Source organism: Humulus lupulus, chromosome X (genome assembly GCF_963169125.1).
Source record: "Humulus lupulus chromosome X, drHumLupu1.1, whole genome shotgun sequence".
Classification (NCBI taxonomy): Eukaryota; Viridiplantae; Streptophyta; class Magnoliopsida; order Rosales; family Cannabaceae; genus Humulus; species Humulus lupulus.
Window position 1 is genome coordinate 157431877 of NC_084802.1, and position 23733 is coordinate 157455609.

The 23733-nt window shown below is 34.5% G+C and overlaps 1 long non-coding RNA gene across 2 annotated transcripts; it reads left to right on the forward strand.

Moving 5' to 3' along the window:
- The first annotated feature begins 3135 nt into the window (after window positions 1-3135).
- Window positions 3136-6414, forward strand: LOC133803983 (uncharacterized). 2 transcript variants are annotated; one of them, XR_009878247.1, is made up of 3 exons: window positions 3206-3605; window positions 3748-4027; window positions 6095-6414. It is a non-coding gene; the product is annotated as an uncharacterized LOC133803983 (long non-coding RNA). The 2 variants fall into 2 exon arrangements; XR_009878246.1 differs by having other exon boundaries at window positions 3136-3605; window positions 3748-6414.
- The last annotated feature ends 17319 nt before the right edge of the window (window positions 6415-23733 follow it).

Here is a 23733-nt window from a genome sequence, read left to right on the forward strand (position 1 = left end):
CCTCACGCTCTTCCTTAGTCTTAGAGTAGATTAGGTTGTCATCTATGAACACCACTATGAACTTGTCCAAAAATTCCTTCAATACTCTATTCATCATATCCATAATGGTCGTTGGGGCATTAGTGAGTCCAAAAGATATCATTATAAGCTCATAGTGCCCGTAACGAGTTTTGAATGCCATCTTGGGAATATCTCCTTCATTCACTTTCAACTGATGGTACCCAGATCGCAATCTTGGAAAACATTGTTGCCCCTTGAAAATGATTAAAAAGTTCGTCTCTCCTTGGGAAAAGATACTTGTTCTTGTTTTTTACCTTATTGAGTTCTTGGTAATCGATGCACATTCTCATACTTCCATCTTTCTTCTTGACAAATAGTACAGATGCCCCCCATGGCGAATGACTTGGTCGAATGAAACCTTTGTCCAACAACTCCTGTAGTTGGGTTGTAAGTTCTTTCAGCTCTACAGGTGCCATTAGGTAGGGTGCCTTAGATATTGGTGCTATTCCTGGTGCAAGTTCGATTGCAAATTTGATTTCTCTATCTGGGGGTAATCCTAGTAGATCCTCGTGAAACACTTCCAGAAATTCAGAGACTATGTGAACACTCTTTGGTTTCAAATCTGTTTCTCTAGATTTATCCACAACACTTACCAAGTATGTTGAACACCCATGCTGCATCATGTTCATAGCTTCCAAGGCTGAAATGATAGGTGTTCGAAATCCTGTAATTTCTCCTTTAAAAGAAAAATATTCACCTTCATCTGGTTTGAACTCTACTATTTTCCTTCTTCAGTCTATAGTAGCTCAGAATTCGGTTAACCAATCCATGCCAAGAATTACATCATAATCTGACATATCTAACTCTACAAGGTCTGCTGAACATTCCCTGGCCTCGACTACTATAGAAACTGAGTGTAACCATCTAGATGACAACATAATGTCACCTAATGGCAACTGTTGGTTTTTTATCATGTGATTGACAATGCAGTGGAAGCATGGGATAATATTTCAATGCAATAATAACAATTATCAAAGCATAAGAACGAATCACTCTAGGAACCATAACTATAATGAGATATTTCTCATGCGCATGAATCTGAATAAAATGAAAACTTACAAATACATTTTCTAGATGTAGAACATGTGTAGATCAAATGGCATCTTAACCTCCTAACCCACCATCTTCCATTCTATGACTCGTACAAAGAGAAGGAGACATGTGGATGTCTATGCTATTTGGTAAGATATACAAGAACACACTTTTGAATCTCAACACATGAAAGAGTGTTCTTCTCACAATTCTGAGAGGACAAAGTTTTCTATTTTTCTCTCTTGGCACATAACGTTTAATGCATCTCCTATCTCTGTTTCTTTTCTTGATGTTATATTCTATTAATATAAAAATAGAAATAAGACCTAGCCCTAACTTCATTGGGCCTCTATATGGGCCACAATCCATTTGGACTGTGGTTGGCGCCAACTACAGGGCTATAGGCCCTGTGGTATTTTATTTCTATAAAATGTTATTTGTTGGGCATTTATTATATTATTTTATGTAGTATATAATTATACCACAAAATTAAATACAATTAAATTAATTTTCAATAAATATAATTTTAGAAAATTATTAATATAATTTTATTTTTCATTAAATATTATTTCATAAATAATATTTTAAATATTATTTCATAAATAATATTTTAAATATTATTTCACAAATAATATTAATTTGTGAGATAAAAAATAATACATTATTATTTTAAAATATTTTTTAATATCAAAATTCTTCCTCTGTGTTATCGAGCTAGTACAGGGACAGTATGGACTCGTAGTTCTAAACTCCAATAATTTAATTAATTTCACTAACTCCTTGTTCCATTAATTAATTTATTAACTTTAAATTATTCAACAAGAAATTCATAGTTAAACTCTGAAAACTACAATCTTATATTATTAGAAGTTATAACTATAATGTCATCCATTGATTTAGTCATTGCATGAGTTATGATCCTCTGCTAGTTGTTCATAATTAAAGCTAGGTCTTAATGTCCGTTAACCTCGCTAATTATGTCTTTATCAATTAATTTCATTAATCATCTAATGATAATTATTCTATAAATTTAATTTTAGAATGAAATTTCTGTTCTCTAACAGAAATTAAGCACTCTATGTTCAAGTCCCGAATCAACACTAAAAGGAACAACAAATCTACTTTCATTTAAGTAAGCAGCAGATTCCATATCTGTGAAGTATGTTCCCAGCCACTTGTAGTTCTATAATTCTAAGATATCGAGAATTTGTTCGTAGGAATATTGAACCTTACCCGATAAGTCAAAAGTCATAAAAGCACAAATAGGAGTTCATTACTCACTTCAGGATTGAGGTCAAACGTCAAACGACCATCAATTGATGAATGTCGAACTTCTATATTTTAACGAAGATTATGAGAAATTCTTTCTTTCATCGTGTCTCAGTCCAATCCAATACAATCTATATTGTATACGGTACATCTGTCTCTTTGTGTCACTATACTAAACAGTCTGGATAAATTGTTCTGTCTTAAATAAAAGATAGACCGTACTTATGATCTTTATTAAATAATGCTCCCACTTTATTTAGCGATTATGGATAATTTTTATATTATTATCTTGAATCAAATCCTCTTATATATATCATTATACATGTACTTAATTCAAGACCACATCAATAATATTGGATTTTCATAATAAATGACATGTATAATTAAATACAAATATATGAGTGCAAAATATTAACTTAATTTAATTAATAGTTATCATTCATACAAAAATACGCATTAAGGACACAAATCCCAAAAGTAACATTGTACTAAAACTACTCCCAAAGAGTTTACAAGATAATCCTAATTTATCAATTACATTTAAGATGATATAAGAATGAGTCGGTCCAGAATCAATAAGGACTCTACACATTATACCAAAATTAGAGGGCTGACATGTGACAACCATGTTATTATTCCTCTCCCTAGGTTAAAGTAAAGACTTTACCTGAAACTAGATTGTCATTGTTTCTTTGTCCATCTCCTACCCTCTATTGTGGGCAATGTGGGCAATCCTTCTTCATATGGGCTGCTTGACTGCACATGTAGCAACTGTTTGAGCGTGCTTGACATTCTTCTAAATGTCTGTATCAAAACTTGGGGCAATTGGGGAACTTGGTCCTATGATTCTAGTGGTTTTTGAGATTTGTGATTATTGTTGTAGTTGTTGTAATTATTATTGGAAGTTGTGTCCTTGGGTGAGGGCCACTCTTTTGCCCTCTTGGGCCTTCCTCTAGTTAGTTTCTTGTAAGACTTTATTTTTGTCGGCCTCTCTCCTTACAAAACTATCCTCCTTCCATATGCAGTTTTCCATGTACTTATGGTCATCTTGACATCTATTCCTTATGTACTCGTCATCAAGACATCTCTTGCAATGATAAGCTTTTAGTCCTCTCATATGAACTCTCGTGACCTCCGTGGGAACTATCTCAGGTGTAAATTTTGCCAGCCAAATTTCTGGGCATCTATAAATGAAAGACTACCCTGTGTCAGCGTCAAAAAATCATCACCTCTCGATGCTACTGGTATCTCCTTCTCAAATATATTCCACTTAGTCGCACCCTCTAACCTATCTCCTTCTCATTCTCAACTCTCAGTCTCCCTCACATCTAACCTCTCAGCTCTCTCTCTCTCTCTCTCTCTGTGTCTCACCCTTCTCTCTTGCAGGCGGCTAGCGCGGGAGGCTCGACGGAGACTGCGACGGGGCTCTACGCGAACCAGACCCCAAAACTTCAGGCGAGCCTTCTCCCCGACGTGAACCAAACCCCAAAATCTTTAGGCCGCCCTTCTCCCTACACGAACAACGCCCCAAAAGCTTCACACCACCCTTCTCCCTACGCGACTTATACTAGTTCAGGCCACCCTTTAAGAACAAAAATGTGTGAGTGACATGAACACAACTGCTGACGGCGAGCCTTGAGCGACCGAGAGAGATTCTAGCTTTGTGGTATCACTAAAACTTGCTACTTTTTTGGTGTTCTATTATTTGTTTGTTCCTTTTCGGCCACCAATAGCAGTTGATTTCTATTACGCAATTGAGTTTGTATTGCTTGTCTTGCTATGTCCATTGTTTGTGTTTCAAGTTTCGGTTTTTGAATTTAGGGGAATTGAAATGGGTATCTTTTTCACTCATTCTTGGATTGGATTGATTTGAGTTAAAGTGATTGATTGAAATGGGTTTAATTGTGTTTTATAATTTTTGGATTTAATTTCCTTTTCATTCGTATTTGGTGTTTGAATGAATTAATAAATAGGACTGGGAAAGGAATTCTGTGTAGTGGTTTCTCCAACTTCGGATAAATTTGGACATTTGTTGGGCGAATAGATCAAAGAAAGAGATATTCACTGTTTTGAACCATTGTGTTTGCTTGCATAGTGTATATAACTTATTGTGTTTGAAAATCTTGAAAAACAAATTGATGTTGGTTTCATCTTCATTATTTCTTCTATTGGTAGTGTGTTCAATATGGTTTTGTTTATCAGTTCTCTTAGGATAAAGATTTTCTAGGTTGTCCCATTTTCAGTCAGGTAGTATTTATTTTTCTGTTATCAATTTGTAGATATGAAAAGCTGGTTTTCTGCTTTGTTAGCTATTTATTTGTGATGATTCTTTTGCTTTTGTTCAAGTGCTTTTGTATTGAAGGTATTCATTTTGCTTTACATTTGGCGTGTTTTAAGTTTTAACAACTGCTATTATCTTCTCTGTTAATTTATTTTGCCTTTGGACAAAGTATCTACTGCTCTGTAGCCTCTCTCTTTTCGATTTGGGAATAAGATAATTGAAGTGCTTTTCTTTGTTATTTGTTTATTTGTTTCCCTTTTTGCTTTTAATTTGCGAGAGCATGATTCCACTTATCCCAATTCATTGCAGTTTTCTGATATCATATAGATAGGATATATGTATATGTGTTTTAAGTTATTCTTTGGTAGTGTAAACACAGTTTTTTCTCTTATTTTGCTAATTTATTTGAATTGCACAGGCCATATGAGTTATTGGGCTTAGTGTATCAATTAGCATGATGTTGAATATTGAGTTTAATAAATCTGTTTATGGCAGGAGAACTAAAGAAGTTTCAATAATGGGGTTTGTTTTGTTTTTTAAAGGCTTGTATAGAACCGCCGTACAAAACAACTTTAAATTAGCTTTTCTATTGAAGAATTATATGTATATATATATATATATATATCAATTTTATGGATAAGGTTTGCTTGTGTTAGCTCAGGCCTCAATATGTAAGAACAATAGTATGTTGTGGTTAAGTGATGCTAAACATTTAGGCTCTTGTCGGTTTAGATAATGAAATTTGTTGGTAAAGTATGTATTAGTTTCCAATCCGTGGATTTTGTTGCTCATGAGAGTAATTTCATTGTAGTTATAAAGACACTAATTCGAGATTAAGAACAAAAGAGGTTAGTTTCATTAACTCAACCATGACATCCATACAACAGTTACATTCTCTTATTTTATAGGATTAGGATGCTTTCTTTTTTTTTTGTCTAATATTATACTTGAAGCATAACATATATAATAGCATGTCGGCAGGAACAGTGATACTTGCCCAAGGACCCAATTTTCAAGATATAAAAAAAGTAATGCGACCCAAACATGTAGCTGCATTATGCTCAATAGTTGCGGCAATTCAAATGTGCACAGGCCTCTGCTGCACATTTATTATTAATAGTAACTCTCTGATCTGCATGGCATGGATTAATTTTATTGGTGGTTGTTATCTATATCTATGTTATTGGTTGTTCTCCTTTTGGTATTTGCGTTACAACTACTGAGAAGTGTGTAAAGTTCAGTGGTGGTAAGTTGCATAATCTGTTTTCTCTTAGAAACTTGGTTAAAAAATGGAAGTACATGCAAAACAAAAATGGGCATTATTGATTATTACATTGTTTTTATGATGAGAAAATAATGGAAGATAATTTGTAAATGAAGTTTTATGTTGAATGCTATATGGATATTTGTTTTGTGTACAAATAAACCAGAAGTCTTTAATCAAACATGCAGGTTCATCATGGTAGTGCAGGGACCACAGCTATAGGACTAAAAGCAAGGGTAACAATCTTTGCACTGGTTCTAAAGCAGGGGTAATAATCTTTGGATGGGAAATTGGATTAGCTAATAAAATGATTATCCATTTTCATTTTTGTTGTCAGTTTAATTCTGTTGCATCATTTAACATCTATATAATGAAATATAGTGTCCAACCATTATAGTCCTATTTTTTGGAGATCAATTCTTTTGGGATGATAGAATATCAAAAACTATTGGGACTCGCACTTGTACATTAATTATATATTTCTAAATGCATATGAGAGTGGAGTGTATATTTTATTCTTGATAGGAATTAATTCTTGCAGTGTCTCAATACGAGTATGGTTGCACTTCTTTATTGTTACTTTTATCATATGAATTTTTAACCCAATGGTCCTTTTTTTCTTCCATTTTCCATCTAGAATTTGAAAGCCTTATTGCTTTGAAAATGATTTGGTTTAGGCTATAAATCAGTAATTTAGGCACATTATTTTGATTTATGTTTTTTGTTGATACTTAAAAAAGACTAATATGTTTATATGTTATTTAAACTTCTTTTTGTTCCAAGGTTTTGTGATACTTTATATTTTTACAGGTCCAAAAATGATGAATGAAGTGTAGTATATAAAAGTTTCATTTAAATAATAATTTTTTAATTTAATATAAATATAAATGAATTTTTTTTAAAATTAAAAATATAAATTTTAAGGGGATGCAAAATTCTTATAGGGGAATCGAAGAAAGCCCTAAAAACTTTATTTAAAGACACTTAACGGGATCTTTTAGGGCACGTAGTGCGAGCCGTAAAAATATTCTTTTCAACGCGTGTCCTTAAAAACATCACTTTTTAAAGCTCTCAAATATAGGGTTTGCGGGAGTTGTGCCATAAAAACTTTTTTAGGGGCTTGCAAAGTCTTTTTTTTGTAGTAGTGAATCCCTATCAACACAAGTCATAATCATAAACATGATACTCTGTTCGACATTAGCATAATCTTACATCATAAGATCGTAATCATAATCATAAGATCATTTGCAACATGAGCATAAACATTCAATATAAGATCATAAGCATACTGTAACGACATGGATTTTCAAGACTCGATAAAATGGAAATATAAATATTTTCATTTAACAAATGTCTCAAAAACCCGTATAAAAAAAACTTTTTAAAAGTCGTATGGCCATACTTAACATTTAATTACAAGCATATTTTATAAAGAGTAGAGTGAACCTAGTTTAGGAAAATTACACAACATCTCCAAAAATAAAATGATTTCCCAAAAGGTCAGTCCACATGTACATTTGCAAGGGAGACTCCAACGCTCACTGCTCTGCCTTGCCCTTGTTCTTACCTACAACAGGAAACAACTGGGTAAGCCAAAACGCTTAGTAAGTTCAATTTTAAAACAAAATCATGCAGAGAATTAGGGTTCCGGATCCATCCAGACCCTACACAATCAATTTCAAGAACGCAAAAGCGTCCTGACAAACTTATGGTCATGCCTGATAACCAATGATAAATTATTTCCTATAAACAGATAAATTCCTGCACTCAAAAAAATCCCAAACACAAGAAGATATATTATATCACAACTATATCTTATCAAAAAATATATCCCTGCACTCAGAAAATTCCAGAGCAAGCAGATATATTATATCACAACTATATCTTATCAACAAATATATATTTGCACTCAGAAAATCCCAGAGCAAGCAAATATAATATATCATAATATAATTCGAGACCAACGCTTGACAATTTCCAACAATTTCGGCGTAACATGCCCTCCAACATAAATGCTAATCTGTAAGAGAGAATCGAGTCTCAACACTAAGATCTAGCCAATAAATATTCCCATCATGGGTAATTATCGTGTTACCTAGGGCATCGCTACTTATCCAAGAGTAAATCGAATTTACACGGTTTTACAGAGACTTTTATGTTAATCAGTGGTGTTGATGAGCAGTTGCCCCTAGGGTGTTCAGCCTCACTCAAACTTGGCAACCCCTAGTATCTCTAAGCACTCTCACTGAATGGCCAATATTCACAGCTACTATCCAGGAATAACTTATCAGAGCACTTGCTCGTGTTCTAACCGTTCACTGATTAAAAGTAAGCATGAGGGCCCTTATGTCCCATTCATTTTGGCGCCCCTAGGTTTAACCAGCAATCCTCACCTCTTGGCCACTCGTCGCGGTAATGAGCCGGACATAATAAAATAAAGCAGTGTGACAGGGATCAACCGTCTAGGATATGACGAATATCTACCGTTCATATTTTCTAAATCAGCACTCACTAGACTAACATCTCTAAGAAACTTTCTACGACAGTGTATATATGTGCATGTGTCCCTATACTGACATAAAATACATAGTTGTTTCATGTTGCAGCCACACAATACAAGTTGACTTACTTGGAGTTCTTAGCTCTCAGCAGGATTTCACCCTCTAATGTATAGTCCAGTTATGCTTAGCCAATACTGTAATTATCCATACAGTATACTCGGATTAATTATGACACTCATAATTCATTATTATTATTTTGGGTAGTTTGGTCATTTTAATAAAAATCATTTGTAAGGATTTATGATCCTTATTTGGTTTTAAACCCATTAAGGAAATTCATACAAAATATTTGAGACTAAACTCTAAGTCTCGGGGAGACCTATCCTATGGTCTCGATACCTAGGCTCGGGTATCACAATAGTATTTTCCCACAATCCGCTAAAAATCTTGTTCTTTAAACGCATCGCTATTGATCCGTACTTTCAACAAGTCGGTTAAAATATATAGAAGATTTTAGCTGGTATTATATCTAGAAAATACTAATTAAATTCCTTAATTATTTTTCAAGAAAATAAACTCTTAATTTTCCTTTTATTTTTTTCTTAAGGTTTTAATATCTAAAAACTGTTTTAAGAAAATTGCCTAATTTGTCTTAATTAGGAGAACCAATAAAAATTTCTCATCTTGATTAGTTAATTTTTCAAAATCAATTAATATTTCATAAGAAGAAAAACCAAATTTGACTTTCTATACCTTTTTCACTCTTATTAAGTTTTAAAAAAAAAACTTAACACATAATAATTAAATTAAATGTTCTCACATTTAATTTAATTAATCACACAATAAAATTTAACCTAAGGTCCATTTATGGAATAAAATTCCTCATTTCGGTAAAATTAAGTATTTAACACAAAATGTCCTAAAATTTCCATCTTCCCTTAGGTTTATTAATTTTGACCAAATTTTAATTTTTATGAATGTATTTTATGCCCAAAATATATTTGTCACAGTTTTTCATTTTATTTTCCGAGATTTTTACCCGATCAGGGTTTTCGTGTCGGTCCAAGACCGAAAGTCTTTTCTTGACTTTTAATCACAAAATTCATAATTTGGCTAGCAATAACTCCTGGAAATAAATTCCAAACAAATATAATATTATTTAAAATAATATTCTTAACTCGGGGAAAAAAATCCTGACCCGAGTCGTTTAAAGGTACCCGAAAACGCAGGACGTTACAATACCTACAATTTATAGAGGTTTTATAGTCGAAACTTAGAACAAATGAGGATATAGCTCCCTCATCTTGTCTTCTGTTTCCTAGGTTGCCTCTTCAATGCCATGGTTACACCACCGCACCTTTACCAACGACACCATCTTGTTCCTCAACACTTATTCTTTTCTGTCTAGAATCATCACCGGCTTCTCCTTATAGACGAGTTGAGGATCAATGCTTAGCTGCTCATAGCTGAGTACATGTGAGGGATCGCGCATGTATTTTCTCAACAAGGATACATGAAACACGTCATGCACCTTAGACAGGGCGGGCGGACGAGCTAAACGATAAGCTACTTCCCTGATCCTCTTTAAGATTTTGAAAGGTCCAACGAACCTTGGGCTAAGCTTTCCTTTCTTCCCGAACCGCATAGCCCTTCGTAGCGGAGCTACCTTCAGTAGCACATTATCGCCAACCTCAAACACCAGGGGTCTTCTGCGTCGGTCGGCATATTTGCGTTGTCGATCAACCGAAGTTTACAAGTGTTGCCTTATCTGTTGGATGTCCTCGGTAATCTGATCAACCTTATCCGATCCAAGAAACTTTCTTTCACCGGTCTCGTGCCAATGAATCGGAGATCGGCATTTCCTTCTGTACAAAGCTTCATACGGAGCCATCTTGATGGAATCATGATAGCTATTATTGTAAGCGAACTATATCAGTGGAAGCTTCTCATTCCATGAGCCTTGAAAGTCGAGCACACAGGCTCTTATCATATCTTCTAGCGTCTGAATTGTTCGTTCACTTTGACCGTCTGTTTGCGGGTGGAAAGAAGTGCTGAACTTCAGTTTAGTACCCAACCTCATTTGGATTTTATTCCAGAATGTCGAGGTAAACGTCCGTCGCGATCTGATACGATGGAGTTGGGTACACCATGCAGTCTCATTATTTCTGCAATGTAAATGTCTGGTAACTTATGTGCCCCATAAGTTACCTTGATCGGCAAGAAATGAGCAAACTTAGTCAGCCTATCTACGATAACCCAAATGACATCATGCCCATTGGGAGTGGTTGGTAGACCTGTAACAAAGTCCATAGTGACCATCTCCCACTTCCATTTTGGAATTTCTAAGGGTTGTAACAATCCGGCTGGCCGTTGATGCTAGGCCTTTGTCTGCTGACAAGTCAAGCAGTGTGCCACATATTATGTCGTCTCCTTTTCTATCCCAGGCCCCCAAAAGTACTTCTTCAAGTCTTGGTACATTTTTGTGGTACCAGGATGCATGGCATAAGGAGCATTATGTCCCTCGAAAAAGATCTGCTTCTTGATCTCGTCATCGTCCGGAACACATATTCTGCCCTTAAACCCAATACTCCATCTTCGGAGATATGGAATTCTGGTCGCCTCTCGTTCCTCACTTCGTACTTCAGTCCTTGAACCCAAGGATCGACTAACTGCCCACCTTTTATAGCTTCCATAATGGTAGGCTCGATAGAGAGGTTAGCCAATTGACCAACTACTATCTCTAAATCCAAGGTAGTAAGGTTGGCTTGTAACTGCGGTGAAATCTCCTTCACTGTCATCACGTAAGCACTTGGTTGTCGACTCAATGCATCTGCCACCTTCTTTGCTTTTCCCGGCTGGTACAGAATGTCGCAGTCATAGTCGTTAAACAGTTCCAACCATCGATGATGTCTCATATTCAATTCCTTTTGAGTGAAGAAACACTTCAGGCTTTTGTGATCAGTGTAGATGTCGCAGTGTATCTCGTGCAGGTAGTGCCTCCATATTTTTAGTGCAAAAACCACTGCTGCAAGCTCCAAGTCATGAGTGGGATAGTTCTTCTCGTAATTCATTAGTTGTCGAGAAGCATAAGAAATTACTTTTCCGTGATGCATCAGCACTGCTCCCAACCCTCGGGATGAGGCATCGCTATAAATAGTATATCCCTTTGTGCCATTAGGGATGGTCAGCATTGGGGCAGTCGTCAATCTTGTTTTCAGCTCCTAAAAGCTCTTCTCACACTTGTCAGTCCATTCATATTTGATGTTCTTGCGGGTGAGGGCAGTCATTGGTGTGACTATTTTGGAAAATCCTTCCAAAAATCACCGGTAATATCCCGCTAACCCAAGAAAACTTCTAACCTCATGAGCATTTTCGGAGGTTTCCACTGCTTAACAACTTCTATCTTGGCGGGATCTACTGAAATTTTGTCTCCTGACACTATGTGCCCCAGAAAACTTACTTTCTTTAGCCAGAATTCGCACTTTGAAAACTTAGTGTAAAGCTTTTCATCTCGCAGACGCTGGAGGACCAGTTCCAGATGTGTTGCATGCTCTTCCTGGCTTTTTGAGTATATTAGAATATCGTCAATGAACACGACGATAAACTTATCCAAATACTCACTAAATACGCGATTCATGAGATCCATGAATGTTGCAGGCGCATTGGTTAGTCCAAAGGACATCACTAAGAACTTGTAGTGACCGTAGCGCGTTCGAAAGGCTGTCTTTGGTATATCCATCTCCTTAACCTTGAGCTGATGATAGCTTGATCGCAGGTCTATTTTAGAAAATACTGACGCTCCTTGTAGTTGATTGAAAAGATTGTCAATCCTCGGTAATGGATATCGGTTCTTGATCGTCACTTTGTTCAACTCCCGATAGTCAATGCACATTCTCATCGAGCCATCTTTCTTCTTCACGAATAAGATCGGCGTTCCCCATGGAGAATGATTTGGCCTTATGAACTTCTTGTCCAGTAACTCTTGCAGTTGCGACTGCAACTCCTTGAGTTCAGCTGGTGCCATTCTATAAGGAGTCTTTGAGATCAGCGCAATTCTCGGAATTAACTCTATCTCAAACATGATCTCACTGTTTGGTGGAATCCTTGGGAGATCTTCAGGAAATACTTTGGGAAACTTGCACACAATCGGTATATCCGATGGTTGTTGATTCGTCTCTTTATCCTTATCCACTATGTTTGCCCAAAAAACCGATGCATCTGTCACTCAACATTTTTCTCGCCTTTATCGCAAAAATCATGGGACACTTATTTTCTCTTGACGTACCCTTGAACTCGAATGGTTCTTCTCTTGCTGGGGTGAAGACCATTTTTCTGCGCTTGCAATTGATAACGGCTCCATATTTGGTTAACCAATCCATCCCAAATATAACGTCGTATTCATGTAGGTCCAAGACTAACAGATCCACCGTCAGCTCACGACCTTCAACCCAAACTGGTACAGATCTAACCCATGTCCGCACCAGCATATCCTCTCCCAAAGGCAAGGATACCCCACAGATAACAGGCATAGGCTCAGGACTTCTATTTAATTTTTCGACAAAGGATGGAGATACTAAAGAATGCGATGCACCAGTATCCATTAATGCATATGCCGAGGTTTGGGCGATAGAAATTTGACCTGACACCATATCAGATGGTCCAACTCCTTTGTCGCTTTGTGTAAGCGCATAAACTCGAGGCGGAGCTCCAATTTGTTTCTGTTGGACATTTCCATTGCCCTTGGCTGGCATTCGGCAATCTTAGCAAAGTGCCCTGGCTTTCCACAATTAAAACATACCCCACACTCGCTTTGATGGAGTCGGTTACAGTTATTGCGCAGTGGCCATTGTTCAAACTCACGTCTTGGCTGTTTGTTGTGACTAGCCATTGCCTAATTGGGAGGTCCCCTTTTCTTTTGTTATTTCCCCCAAAAATCGGTCTTGTGCCTCTTGGATTGTTTGTTCGCCCCGAGTTCTGGTCGAACCTCGGGTTGAACTTCCCCTTGGGCCATTCTGATTGGCCTGAAAATGTCCGGGGTTGTTGGGTGTGTACTTCCTATCTTCGTTATTCTGTGGTTCTAGCTTGTCTGACACGGCCCAAGACTCTTGGCGAAGAGCCCGTTCCACAGCTTCGGCATACGTCTCCGAGTCAGTTTTACCAGTGTCTACACACCTGGCAATGTATCTACATAGGTCCTTCATAAAACTACAGTTCTTATTCTCTTCAATGTTCACCTGGTTCTTCGCGAACCTAGACAGTTGGTCAAATTTTTGAACATAGTCCTGCATGCTCGACGTTCCCTGCTTCATATTAGTGAATTCATTCACTTTGTGCTCGATCACTGCCTTACTAAAGTACTTGCCATTGAACAAGGTCAAGAACCCTAGCCATTCCATCTCGACAATATTATGCCCTTTCTTGGCTGCGTGCCACCAGATGCGGGCATCTTTTCTCAGTATATAGGACGCATAAACTACCTTCTCTCTCTCGGTAGTTCCAATGAAGTCGAAGATCCTTTCCAAAATACTGATCCATTTCTCTGCCATTGATGGGTCACTGCTCCCCTCGAATATAGGTGGATTCTTGTTGCCGAACCTTTCTGATATAGGTTTCGCTCGGGCAGCTCTTGGTGCTTCTACTGGCAGTACTGGTTGCTCTATGATAACCTGCGGGCCAAGGTTCTGTTCTTCATTGTTTTCAGGTGGTACTTTGTTGTTTTGAGCATTATTGGGTGGCATGGGGAGTCATCCCAAAAGGGTGTTAAATCTTTCAGCTTGGAGGGCATCAGCGTCCTCTTGTCTCTTGGCTCCCCGCATCTCCACTGGCCTTTACAGATTATTTATCTGCTCGGCTATCTCGCGAACTCTTGCAGCTTGGTTTGGAGCTCTAGCAGCATGCACGTTCTGAGCTCTATCAGCAGGCGCGGCCAGCAACACCCCTTCCTCTTTGAGCTCTTGCCCTTGCCATTTGTTTGATTTCAAATCAAAAGCTCTTAAACGCATAAGGACGAGAAGTTAATATTGACACAAGTAGTTAATTAACCTAATTAAGCACACCCAACATATCAATCACAACAAGCAATCAACACTTTTTAACAAATGTTAGCAACTTCATTTCATAACCTATACCATATACAACAACATTTTAAGTTTGGGTCGGCCAGTCTAAGGGATTTACAAAATTATCCCTAAAAAAACAGACGTATATCCCTGCTAGACCAGTTACTAATTTTCTTAATCATATACAAGGTAGGTACATATTTCAAAAGTAGGTGGGTTTCTAACACCTATGCAGCTCCTAACACCTAGTCGGTGTCGCTGTTAGTGGCCATATCAGAACCTTCCTCAAGATCTTCCTCGTGATCTTCCTTAGGATCCTCCTCGGAATCTTCCTCGGGATCTTCCTCAGGATCCTCCTCGGGATCTTCCTCATTCTGGTCCATTGACTCTTCATAAGAAATTTTCCCGTCGCTGAGTTCGTCATTAGCCACTTCCTCTGCTCGCAGGTTCTCAACTACCATTGGTTTTGCTGCCGCTTATCGTTGTGCTGCCTCTATCGTATATGCATGGGCGTTCTGCGCAACAAAGAGCTCGTGGAAGTCTATATGCCACCTTGACCTCCTACCTAGAGGTCCAAAGGTCATCTCTATGGATATTCTAAAGGTAGTCCAATATGGAGTGGCTGGCCTCAAGTGCCTCTCCTGGTACCATAGAAAAGCTGAGCCTCTCAGGTATAAACTTGCCAATCCTACCCTGAACCTATGGGGGGTATCGATGTTCTCGAAAATGGTGTCCAACGAGTAAGTCCATGCCCAGACTTCGTTGGAATGGACCTCTCCGTTGAATACGGCAGGCGCTATACTGGTGAGGGCACGGTAGATTTGGACTCTGCCACTGGTCACACACCATAGGGAGGTCGATTACGATGGGATCCATCGCCTCTTGTTCGCCTGCCATTTTCTTACTAAACTACAATTTATAAAATTTAGGTAAGAAAAGGGAAACAACACACTAAAGGAAGAGACAATACTTACATCGAGTGTCGGTCTATCTTTACGAAATGTACATGTGGGTTGTCTACAGAACTGACTCAACTCGAGCTCTGATACCAACTCTAACGACCCGGATTTTCAAGACTCGATAATGCAGAAATATAAATGTTTTCATTTAACAAAATGTCTCAAAATCTTGTATAATTTTTTTTTTTAAAAGTCATATGGCCATACTTAACATTTAATTACAAACATATTTTATAAAGAGTAGAGTGAACCTAGTTTAGGAAAATTACACAACATTTCCAAAAATAAAATGGCTTCCCAAAAGGTCAGTCCACATGTACATTTGCAAGGGAGACTCTAACGCTCATTGCTCTGCCTTGCCCTTGTTCTTACCTAAAACAGGAAACAACTAGGTAAGCAAAAACGCTTAGTAAGTTCAACTTTAAAACAAAAGCATGCAGAGAATTAGGGTTCCGGATCCTACACAATCAATTTCAAGAACGAAAAAGCGTCCTGACAAACTTATGGCCATGCCTGATAACCAATGATAAATTATTTCCTATAGACAGATAAATTCCTACACTCAGAAAAATCCCAGAACAAGCAGATATATTATATCACTACAATATCTTATCAACAAATATATCCCTCCACTCAAAAAATCCCAGAGCAAGCAGATATATTATATCACAACTATATCTTATCAACAAATATATCCATGCACTCAGAAAATCCCAGAGCAAGCAAATATAATATATCACAATATAATTCAAGACCAACGCTCGACAATTTCCAACAATTTGAGCATAACACGCCCTCCAACATAAATGCTAATCTGTAAGAGAGAATCGAGTCTCAACACTAAGATCTAGCCAATAAATATCCCTATCATGGGTAACTATCATGTTACCTAGAGCATCGCTACTTATCCAAGAGTAAATCGAATTTACACGATTTTACAGAGACTTTTATGTTAATCAGTGGTGCTGATGAGCAGTTGCCCCAGGGTGTTCAGTGTCACTCAAACTTGGCAACCCCTAGTATCTCTAGGCACTCTCACTGAATGGCCAATATTCACGGCAACTATTTGGGAATAACTTATCAGAGTACTTGCTCGGGTTCTAACCATTCACTGATTAAGTAAGCATGATGGCCCCTAGGTCCCATTCATTTTGGTGCCCCTATGTTTAACCAGCAATTCTCACCTCTTGGCCACTCGTCGCGGTAATGAGCCGGACATAATAAAATAAAGCAGTGCGACGGGGATCAGCCGTCTAGGATATGACGGATGTCTACCGTTCATAGTTTCTAAATCAGCACTCACTAGACTAACGTCTCTAAGCAACTTGTCCCTATACTAACATACAATACATAGTCGTTTCATGTTGCAGCCACACAATACAAGTTGACTTACTTGGAATCCTTAGCACTCAGCAGGTTTTCACCCTCCAACGTTCAGTCCAGTTACGCTAGCCAATACTGTAGTTATCCATACAGTATACTCGGATTAATTATGATACTCATAATTCATTATTATTATTTTGGGCAGTTTGGTCATTTTAATAAAAATTATTTGTAAGGATTTATGATCCTTATTTGGTTTTAAACCCATTAAGGAAATTCATACAAAATATTTGAGACTAAACCCTAAGTCTTGGGGAGACCTATCCTATGGTCTCGATACCTAGGCTCGGGTATCACAATAATATTTTCCCACAATCCGCTAAAAATCTTATTCTTTAAACGTGTCGCTATTGATCCGTACTTTCAACAAGTCAGTTAAAATATATAGAAGATTTTAGCTAGTATTATATCCAAAAAAATACTAATTAAATTCCTTAATTATTTTTCAAGAAAATAAACTCTTAATTTTCCTTTTATTTTTTTCTTAAGGTTTTAATCTTTAAAACCTGTTTTAAGAAAATTGCCTAATTTGTCTTAATTAGGAGAATCGTTAAAAATTTCCTATCTTGACTAGTTAATTTTTCAAAATCGATTAATCAAGTTTACTTACTAGAAAAATAATTTACTTGATCATTTTCTCAAAATATAGGGTTTTAAACCCTCTTTTAATTTATTAACTAATAATAAATTAAATCTTTTATTTTTTTTAGAAAGAATAAAAATTCTTTAATAAAAATAATTCACACTCAACTCAAAGTGGTAAATTTTAGTGAAAATATGTTTTCAAGACTTACCAAGTTTATATCTTGTAATAAGCAAAATTTTACTTTTTACTTTAAGTTCCAACATCTCATTTTTTTTTTACACCAAGTATGAAAATCATATTTTTCACATTTTTAACTACATACTTTGTTAGTTCATAACTTTAAATTTACTTACCCAATTGTTACAAAAATTTTCCAATTCCATTTTTGGTATGCTATTTAGGTCTATGTAAAATCTTCGGTCAAAATGAGCATTTTTTATTGGTGAAATTATTTTCCAACAACGAGGAAAAAAATGACCTTATTTTCAAGTTCTTATTTTTTCCAAAATTTGATAATTAATAACGTTCAAACCGTTTAGTATTTTCTTACCAAATTTTATAGTGGAATACAAGGTTATGCCAATAATATGTTCACCAAATTTTAGAAAAAACTGGGTTCATTTTCCCCATACAGTGGCTGTCCAAACTTGGTTCTGAAATTAAGAATACGAAAAAACAGTTTTTTACCTAAACTTTGAAATAGCATAACTCATTCATTTTTAAAAATTTCGAGTGTTTCAAAAGCTCAACTTTATGTACTCAATCTCAACAACATCACAGTACAATTAAATTTTACAAAATCAATATATAATAGATGCTTGACCCCTTGGAAGTCACAGCTCGAAACATGTATTTTGTTTTAAGGTTTCTAACAAAACCCTTGGGGGTTTTGGTCCCTATTTTCAAAAATCAACACGCAAGCAACATAAAAATTATAAACAACTACCATAACCTTATTACATTACCAATAAGAAACTTTAAGCATTAAATATACATAATAATGCTTAAAAATAAAAACCCTACAACAAAATCATAAAATGTAAACTTTTTACCTCTTTGTTGTTCTTGCTTAAGGTTTGGATCTTCCTATTAGCTTTGGCTCCTTCAAAACCTTTCAAAAATCCTAACCAACTCCCCCAACAACATAGATAATTAGCTATTTAAAAATCTATGGTTAAAACTTTACAAAAGTCTAGTTCATTGAAACTTTACCTTAGGGAAAAAAAAAAATCCTTCCTAGACCAAGGCTTAGCTTCCAAGCCTCCTTAGTGTCTTGAGGTTGAAGATTGAGAGAAAACTTGAGAGAGTTTTCAAAAAAAAAAAAAAAAGAGAGTGAATGAGAGAGAGTGGGGGTCGGTTTTGGGGAGGGTTAGAAGAGTTTCTACAACTCTTTAATATCTAAAACACTTAAGTGTTTTTACTACCCACTTAACTATTAACCCTAAACTTAAAATGGGATTTAAAAGTTAATTAATTTTTTTCACACCATTTTAAAACTTCACATGGCCAGCCACCCATTTTATTTTATATATGTTGTATATATATATATATATATATTTATTATGGTTAATAAATATTTCATAAGAAGAAAAACCTAATTTGACTTTCTATACCCTTTTCACTCTTATTAAGTTTTTTAAAAAAAAAAACTTAACACATAATAATTAAATTAAATGTCTCTCACATTTAATTTAATTAATCACACAATAAAATTTTACCTAAGGTCCATTTATGGAATAAAATTCCACATTTCGGTAAAATTAAGCATTTAACACAAAATGCCATAAAATTTCCATTTTCCCTTAGGTTTATTATTTTTTACCAAACTTTAATTTTTATGAATGTTTTTTATATTGGGTTTTATGCCCTTAATAAAACCATATTTCTTATGTAACACGTTATTATTATCATTAAAATAAGTAGAAATCGTTTTGTTTATTCAATTGCATTGTTCGCTTGTTTTATTACATGTTTATTCAATTAATACAAACATTCATAAAATCCTGAGCATATGGATAGTTACAATTATAGTGACTAGGTCACAGTGGATTATAGTTGTAATTATATGTTCAAAAGAACGAGTCCTAGATTAGATCAGTGCATTGGATTTTCACTGATTAGGAAATCTACAATATGATCTACTTACACATTAGGAGTGTGATGTCTTGTCCAAGGCATTGACCAAGTAGATATGATCAGATGTATTTGGTTACATCGGACTAGGACCGATATTGATTATTGATTGATAAATAAGTATCGTTGTTATCGAATCTAATCAATATCACAACGTTGACCATAGGTTAAGTCGATCTTAATTCTGAGTGATAATATTCTACTAATTATATTATTTAAATCTTTTGACTTGTTCGTTACCAGCTTACCCTACGGTCTAGCCCATACTTACATCTTGGAGATTTAGTAATGTAATTGAGTGGGAGTATTATTCATAGATATGAAATCTATAACTTCTGTATGAGAAGTGAAAAGATGATTTCCTTAATTGCTTTGTTCAAAAGGTTAAATGATTGAGATCTCATTTCTATGATTAAGTTCACGGAAATATCATTTATAAGGAACTTAGTGGGAGTTAAGGATAAAATACTGATGAGGGGTAAAACGGTAATTTTTACCCAACTTGTTAGTAAGTCATCGATAGAGGATTGACTAACTGTAATAGTTATAGCAATGGATAACGTATTTATGGTTTGGAAAATACGTTCTATGAATTCAAGAGTTCAATTCCAAGTCCATAGTGGAGTCACGAGGAATTAATAAGGTAGTGAAATTATTCGTAAATAAATTCACGGTAACTTATTGGAGCTTGATTTCATGGATCCATGGTCCCCGCATTACCTTTGAGTAAATCATCTAGAATGTCTCAATTAATTGATTTAATTATCAATTATGATTTTTAAAAGTTGACTAGAGATATGAGATTTAGAGAATAAAAGAGAATCTTTGGGTAAATTTATTAATATTGATAAATTGGTGTCAATATAAATAAATAAAAATTAAATCAAGTTTCAAATTATAATTAGTTAATTTGAATAAGGATTTAGTTAATTAATTAAAATAAATAAATAAATAAAATGTTTTGAATTTAGGCCCAATTGGGATTTAAATTCAAAATAAAAGTATTGGGCCCAAGTCCATTTGTGGGAGCCCAAGACTTTTATCTTTTTGTTTATTATTTTATTTAATTCAAAATTTAAATTTAAATAAAGCCCATTAAGTTGTCTATATAAGGAATATGATATCTAGGGTTTTCAAAAGTCAGTCTCAATTGATTCATTGGGTAAGTGAAAACCTAGGCACTCTAATCCTTTCTTAGCCACTATCTCTTCTTCTTTTCTAGATCTCTATCTCATGTGTTGAGAACCAGCCCACACTAGTTCTAGGTTGATCAAAGGCTTGGTGAGGAAGACTGTGTTGCTGATCTAGTTCAATCTCTTGATAATACTCTGCTACAGAAAAGAATCAAGAGTTAGAGAGATTGAAGGAAGGAGTTGTTCCAGTTCCGCTGCGTATTCGTAAGTTTCTACATCATTGCGTTTATGTTAATTTACGAATCTAATATTCATATGTATGTCATGTTATTCTATGATTTTATTATGTGTTTGGAAAAATAATAGGAAGCATGCATCTAGATTTAAATTCCAAGATCCTACAATTGGTATCAGAGCCAGGTTGACTAGATCTAGATGTTAAGAATGCATGATTATATATGTTTGTTGACATGTTTGATTTTAAAAGTTTAATTGGATGGTACATGAAATTTGATATGAATGTTTTGAATGTTTATGTGTCATATTGCTAATTTAAGTTGTCATTTTTTTTTCATGCATCTTCATATCTTAATTGGTGCTTGATAAAATGTTCATTGAAAAATTGCACAATTTTTTGTTTTTTGGTAGTTGCCCATTTTTTTTAATATAAATGTTTATATATATATATTGTAAAAAAAAATCTTAACCGTATATATATGGGTGCGCTCTTAATGATTACTACCCATGAATAGTTACTTTAATATTAATCATTGGATTAAGATCAATGGTCCATATTTATAGTTGTTAAATAATATTTCTAAAAATAAATTTTGATTTTTTCAAATTTTTGGAAGGGCAACCTGATGAAAAACATGTATTTATTACGAAAATATAATATTGTAAAATTTTTCATTTTTCAAATGCATGTCAATTTCTAAATATAACTAGTGTTTCTCATTGGTTGGAAACAATATTAATTATGGCAAAAGTAAAATAACTAAATTCAAAATTAATGTAGAAAAAAAATATTTATCTGTTGGTGACTTACTATACTAAGTCATTATGTTGTCACATCATCATAATTGTTAGTACCCATTTATGAGTAGTAACTATTGAGAAGTCTTCCATATATATATATATTATATATATATATATGTTTAAATAACCGTATATATATAATTTTTTTAAAAAATAATAAAAAAAAATCTTACCGTATATATAATATAAAAGTTGGTTAAGATATTTTTTTTGTTTTTTTTGTGCTAAAGAAATATCTTAGTATCCAATTTTTAAAATTTGAGATATTTTCTTTAATGACAATTAAATTAATTTTATGTTTAATTAATTATGTAGTAAGTTTTCAATTGGGTAAAACTTTATGGTAATTAATTATTAAATAAATTAATTTTGATAACTCAATTGATTGTTTTAGATATTGATTTATTTATTTATTTGCTAACTTAATTGGTGCTTGATTTATTTTGATAACTCAATTTTGATAACGCTAGGGTACTATAAATAGAAGAAGATATGAGCCTTGGAGACACATTTGGTGGCTGCCAAAGCTTTGAGAGAGAGAGAGAGGAGAGCATGAGAAAAGAAAGAAAAAGAGAGGAAAAAGAGAGAAAGAAGGAGAAGAGGAAGGGGTTTCAAAATCTCTAGGTATGTGTTATTGTCTTGATTTTTGGGTTTGGTTTTTGATCCTCTAAGATTAGGTTCCTCCTTCTCAATTCTAAGAAAAATTGTTTCTCTTTTCTTTCGATGTGTATCTCGAAATCCCTAGGTGCCTAAAGGTTTGGTTCTTGAACACTACCAATGAGGTAATGAGATTCTCTACCCTTTTGTTGATTTGATATTTATTTAATTCTTGTTTATGGTCATGGATTAGTATTTGATGTTTTGAGAAAATATGTCTATGTTTGATCATATAGTTTTGATAAATATGTTTATGGTGATGATCTCTTGATTAGAAGTATGATTAGGTTTTAATTAAATTTTGGAAAAACAAAAGTGTATTGTTGGGTGCATATTCGACCTAGCCATATTATTTGATTCATGCTATTTCTCTTAAATTTTTAATAAGCATGTTTCTTGTTTAGGGAGTGTGGTGTAAAATTAATACATGAGAAAGTTGATGTTATAATGTTTATTGCATCATTAGAAAGTCATGTTAGTATTAAAATGATGAATCGTGTGGGAAACAAAAATGAAAATTCTTGAATGGAAATGGTGTATAGGGTTCAGCCATGACATTGTTTTAGGCCTAGGGTTCTCTTTTTTTTTTTTTTTTTTTTTTAATTATTTACAAACATGAGTTGCTATTGTAAAAAGGAAACATGATTTTTTTTTTTTCTTTATGTTTGATAGGTATTTGAACAAGGCCTTTGTTTTTTAGGTTTCATGTTTTGAAATAAACTATGACTTAGTTGCATGATAATTGTATTATTTGGAATGCATGAAAATATAGAAATATGTTAGGTTTAATAATTTAACATGAACATGGGCATTTTTAAATAAAAATATTACTTGCTCATATTTGGTTTATGTTTTATGGTAAATTATCAATGGTTTAAAAGAGCATAGTGTATGTCCTAAAGATTCACATTTTAGAATATACATAAGTAAAATGTGATTTACATTTTAATAAAGCATTTTTCTTCAATAAAGTACATGCAGATTTTAATGGTTTAAAATTTGAGAAAAACTATTTTTAAAAGATGCTTAGAAATGAGTTCAGTAAAATGTTAGAATTATTAGTCCTTTTACCAAATTTTAGGTCCTTAGGGATATTTTATAAGAAATTTGTTTCAAACATGTTATGAGTTTTAACTAACTTGAAACGTGAGTTTTGGTCAAAAAATTTGTAAAACAAAGTTTCACATTTTTTTACATTTATGCCTATTCTAGAATTTTAAAGTTGGGGTTGCTTAAAATTCTTATGTGATTTAATCAATGATTTTATGTGTAAATGGTAGCATGATAAGTTGTATTTCATGTAGTATGAGTTTTGTGAAATTCTTGTGACCTATAGGTTTCATCATAGGCAGTTATAAAGTATACACATTCATGCAAA